Source organism: Phocoena phocoena, chromosome 6 (assembly GCF_963924675.1).
Source record: "Phocoena phocoena chromosome 6, mPhoPho1.1, whole genome shotgun sequence".
NCBI lineage: Eukaryota > Metazoa > Chordata > Mammalia > Artiodactyla > Phocoenidae > Phocoena > Phocoena phocoena.
Window position 1 is genome coordinate 71,904,752 of NC_089224.1, and position 6,000 is coordinate 71,910,751.

Below are 6,000 nucleotides of genomic sequence, written 5' to 3' on the forward strand. Positions count from 1 at the left end.
GGTACTTGGTCTGGGTTCCAGACAGTCTCAGGCCGGCAGCCTTATAAAGGTGGCTTGAGCAGTATTTTCAGTATTGATCTGTTCCTGGAACAAAGGAACACAGAAACCTAATCAAACTGCTAATCAAGAAGTGACTGGGCAAAGATAGAATCCTCGATAAAGGAGTTTTCAGCCGGACTTTGTGATACTTATCCCTGGGCTATAAAGGGATCGTGAGGGATCTTCGTGACTCTTGCTCCAGGATTACCCAAGAACAGTGTCTCTTCTCTCTCCCTCTCTCTTGGCCTGGGATTGGAATTTTTATTCCCCATGATCCCTTTGGCCAAACTCCATGCTGAGTCCTTTACTGCCTTTGTTAACTTGCTTTGCAGCACAGCTGTATAACATCTGGATAATTTCTCTGTCCTGTTTTTCTGTTGATTTTCACTTTTAAGGAGCTGTTTGCTGTTTGCCTGTCAAATCAATTTCATCCCTTGTAGGTGGATTCCTGTTGGCCTTAAATAGACTTGCCTCCTAACAGTTGCTTGTGAGGATTAAAGGAGATAATGCATGTGAAAAGTCTGTGGTAAACCCTAAGGTGTCACACCAATGTTATTTCCCCATTCACCTGTAGTCCATCCTAAGAAGGCATGCCGCTTATACTGTGGAAACTGGGAGAAAGCAAACAATATTCTCAGGCCAACCATCTGGGTGTGGTTTCTCAGAAAACTAATTGGGTCAGTCAGAGGCAGCTACATAATTTGTAGAGTCCAGCATAAAAATTACAAAAGAATTTCAAGATGGTGGCAGTAGAGCATTGAAAACTTAGCCTGGGCCCCTTCTAAGAATCAGGTCCTGTGCGACTGCCCAGAGAGCACAGCCATGAAGCTAAACATGACTTCAGTATATTCAGAACAACGTGAGGCTTGCAAAATGCCTCCACTACTGCATCTACCTCCACCCGCAAATGGGTCAAAGAATTTAGATACAAAAGGTGGTAGGTAGCTTTGGGGCAAAGGGATAAGAAGCTCTTTAAGTTCTACAAAACATGTGGATATAAGGAAAACACTGAAGAAGATGTCAAGATATGGAAGAGGAAGAATTTCTTTTCAGAATAAAAAGCTTAGGGACTTCCCGGGTAGTCCAGTGGTTAAGACTCCAGGCTTCTAATGCAGGGGGTGCGAGTTTGACCCCTGGTCGGGGAATTAAGATCCCACAAGCCACGGGGGGCGTATCCAAAAAAAAAAAGAAGAAGAAAAGAAAAGAATAAAAAGCTTAACTGAAAGACAAGTGGTCTTCAAGTCAGGATATCTTCGTTTCCATCTAAGCTCTCTGAGACACTGGCCAAGTCACTGGAGATGATGTCAGGGGCTGTGCTTTGTATGCTGTAAACTTGTAAATTGTGCAACAATTAAAGCATAAACTTTACTGTTGCCATTTTTAAGGGTAGTTCTTAACCTTTTTAGAAAAGACACACACACATTCTGATTGGGTCCCCATCCTATGTGCAGCTGTATATGCCCTCCAAGGCAACAGGTCGGGAGGGCTTTATGTTCTCCCAAATCAGCCTCTCTGTTTTTCCCTTCTCTAGTTTCCACTGCCTCTGGGCTAAAAAGGAAAACAAACCACCCTGTCAATTTGTTAATTTTATGTGTAACCTGCGTGGCCACCTTTGCCCTGCTCTTTAAAGGGCAGAAGGGGCGGGAAGAAGGGCTGGACATCTTCACCCAGCCTGACCTTCCTTGGGTTGTGACATCAGAGCTCTGTTTACATGGCTGAAGGACTGGGAGTTTTGGAATGGAGGGAGGGGACCACATGGATGATTCAGGAGGCTACACCACCTCCCTGCTCTTATTTTCCTGCTGGCTTGTCAGCTGCTCTGAGCAGCAGAGAGATGAAATCTGTAAAGTTCTTCTCTGTCATTTGGCGCCATCTGTTTCCTTTCTTATTCCTTTCCTGAAAACTTGTTTTCAACAAACAATAAAATAGACAACAGAGGATGTCTACAAGAACAAATTCATCTTTCCTCAAGTGTAGATTTGCGGCATCTGCAGAAAAGTCTCCTGTGCTGCTGTTCTCTCCTCCACATCTTGAAGGTACTGGAAAAAAATGAAGGGACGTGATGCTCCCTTATTTACTGCATCTGGGTGAGGTAGACAGTTCATGATTCCTGACATAGAAATGTGTTCAACACATATTTACTATGGACCGAAAATATACCAGGTACCTCATGGGGCTGATGGAGATCAAGTCAAATAAATCGGAAGTTCTTTGGGAGACTGTTTGTTCCTCAAATGTTATCTTATTCTACTTTGTATCCTTAACGCACTACAGAGGGCTAAAACACAGTAATTGCTCCATAAATATCTGTGGAACGCCAGCTGAACAACACTAGACTCTCTGCATCTGGGAAAGTTTGCTGTGTCCTTACAGTCACAATGTTATCTTTGGCCAGGGGATGAAATAACCACTTTACAGCAATAATTAGCATTTATCAAGTATCGATACATACCGTTTCTCAAATACTATGAGAACCACTTCGCATGGATCAACTTATTTAATCCTTTTAACAACCCGATAACTATTATGGTCCTTGTTTTACAGGTAAGACTCTAAGCCACAGAAAAGTATAAAATAACTTGCCCAAATCTGCATAGAAACTGACTCCACAGACCTTGTTTCTAATCTCCCAAACTACAGCTGCCTAATCCTTCCAGAACCAAGCACAAGAAGAGCAAATTAAAACAGGGGCTTTCGAACTTCTTTTGACTGTGATCCACAATTAAAAATAAAAAATTTATACCAACACCTCTATAAAACGAAAGGAAAAGTTTCATTACATTTTTTCCATCATATTCTAATTTAGTATTTTTTTTGAAGCTTACTATCATCCATTAATTTGATTTCATAATGCATAGCTTAAAAAACTCTGGGTTAGGGCTTCCCTGGTGGCGCAGTGGTTGAGAGTCCGCCTGCCGACGCAGGGGACGCGGGTTCGTGCCCCGGTCCGGAAAGATCCCGCATGCCGCGGGGCGGCTGGGCCCGTGAGCCATGGCTGCTGAGCCTGAGCGTCCGGAGCCTGTGCTCCGTGGCGGGAGGGGCCACAGCAGTGCGAGGCCCGCGTACCGCAAAACAAACAAACAAACAAAAAAAACACTCCAGCTAGTAGAGGCAAGAGCCAAGTAAAGGGTAAGCTGCCATGTCCTGCAAAAGCTGCTAATTGGTGGCCCTGGGGATTGTCCTCACTCACTACGCCACCATCCATAGCTCCCAGGGTCCCATATACACAACTCCTCCAGGGCTGGGAGGCTAAGCCTGAGTCTACTAAGATTGCTTCCCTCCTGTAATGGGTGAAGACCTGGATTCCACACTCAGCTCTGAAATTTTCTGCCAACACAGTTCAAGTCAGTCTGAGTTTACCTTTGACTTTCGGTTTCTTCATCTGAAGTGTAGTTAGAATAACATCTAGCAGGCTGTCTCAGACTTCTTGTGAGGAGCAATGAAGTGATGTGAATAAAGGCAAATTGAATCTCCTACTGGTACGACCACTAAAATTTACCACTGGGAAGTATTCAATAGATGAAATGGAGAGAACGTAATCACTCCCATCTTGAATCTCTATAGTGAAACATGGGGACATACTCTTCTTTTGAATGTGTTCAATGTGTACCTAGTTATCTGTACTTGACTTTTAATACTGTATTCTTACAAAGAACATGATCTCCTTTGTGTAGTTAAGCTGTTTTGGTGATATTTCATATTAGCTATTCCTTTGCAAGACTGTCTAAAAAGGAATGAAGAAAATAAACTTTCAAAAGGGGCAGAGAATCCAAGATAACACTTCCTTCCGTCCTCTAAATCTTCAGAAAAGTACTCAAACTAAATCAGTAGGAAACAGCAGAGAACAGGTCTAGCTGGTCAGGCGAAGAGCCAGGGAAAATCCTGCTTTTGAAATATGGTAGAAATCTCAGGACATTATAGTATTACGGTTTGTCAGGTCCTGGAGATAGATTTGCAAACAAAACAAAACACTTCATTTGACAGAAATACAGTCATGGATGGGGAGCCTTTAATTCATTTGAAATACAAGTAAATCTGTAAGCAAAACAACTCCCTGGGCAACAGTAGAAAATATTTTGAAGCCTCAGAGAGGCCTAAAAGGACCCTGAGATTAACCTGGAATTCCTATGAGTGACTCATAAATAGTTAGAAGCAGGTATTTGTTTACATGGAGCCAAGCAGAACCCACAACCCAGAATCCTCTCGAAGCCCCAGAGAGAGTGACTCTTCTAGAATTTATATCCATCTGCTTCCAGAAAAGTGCTTGCAGTGCGTCTTTTATGTATACAGATGAAATTGTTGACATGGAAATAGAGGACGTGAACCCTGAGGGAGGAGGACGTAAGTAGGTTAACCAATCCAAGCCGAAGTTTAAGTATTTCTTAGCAATGGAGGCCTTCAATCAAACGTAGTCTTCACCAGACAGTTAAGAGTGCCGCCTTAAAGTAAGGAGGGTGGGAAGGGGCAGAGGTCCCCTTGCCTGCCCATTGCCCATGGCACTTCTATGAAGCTCTACAGCAGTTTGGAGAACATTTTGAAAATCGGGGTTCTAGGTGATTATAGCTACTGTGATTGAACATTAGCCCTGAGCTTCCAGCAAATCAAGATAAAAAGGAAGATACTATGGATCACTTTTTCTTCCTTCAGTAAAAGAAAACCAAAGGTTCTATCAGTCTCTCTGGAACATTCTAACTTACATAAGGAATGCTTTTTGGAGTGGCTGAAGGAGTGAATGGAGAGCATATACTCAGAAGATCATAATTTCCTTCAGAATTAGGTAATGGTAGTCTTTGTCTTTTTTTTTTTTTGTCTTTTTTTTTTTTTTTTTAACGCCCAGCTTCGGAACCCCTTCCTTATGTTTAGGGAATTTATTTCCCACTGCATGAACTTTGATAGAAAACCTTCTCTCAAAGAAGCTGAAATAGCCAGGTACTCAATATTCCAGCCCCTCTTGCAGCTAACACATGGGCATGTGACCGAAGCTTGGCCAATCAGATGCTAATCATATAAGGATTCGTTTCCAGGGCAACAGGGCCAGCCAGCAGTGTGGAGGACATGGTTCTGCTGGCGCTTGATGGGAATTTGGGGCCTCCCTACTCAGCAGCAGTGGCACTGCCCTTGATGAACTAGCTCTGTACAGTCATTCTGGCTCTGGTTCGAGGTCCCCTTTGCTCAGAGTTCCCCTTTTCTCACCCAGTTTCCAGCTTTCCCGTCTATCCCCCGAGCAACCCATCATTCTTCCAGTAAATTCCTTTGTAGCCTAAATCAGCCAGAATCCATTTGTTACTTGCAAACAGATTCCCAGGCGAAATGGTAACTATGAGGCTTAGGTCTGCTGTGGGAGATACAAAAGATGATACAGTGCAGTTGTGTTCAACTTAAGAAAATTCAGCTATATAGGCTCGTTGGACAAGAGCATGAGAGAGAAAAGTAAGATTCTTTTATTTGCTCAGTTATCCTTGCTTGTTCAAACTCAACCAAGGCCCCTACTATCCCAGAATAAGGAGGCCATGGCCAAAATGCAAAGAGACACAGAAGAATTAAATCCTAGGTTTGAGTTACAAAAGACCCAGGTTTTAGCAATTGAAAGATAAGAAGTTTTCTGGGATTTCCCGGGCGGTCCAGTGGTTAAGACCTTGCGCTTCCACTGCAGGGGGCACAGGTTGGATCCCTGGTTGGGGAACTAAGATCCCACATGGCACACAGCCAAAAAAAAAAGTTTCATGGGTCTTTTTGACTTCTGTATCTGCCTTTTGGCCATGCTTGCTGACTTTACAACCTAACCCCTTCCTAAGATGAGGCTCCACTATACACAGCAGTAGTGAGCACTCAAGACTCTCAACTATACAGGCACTGGCAACCACTCCTTTCCTACATACCCCTCAGCAGCTCTGCTCACCCCATTGTCCAGGGTAACCCAGGGAACTAGTGTTGGTTTACAACATTGACCTTAAGAAATTC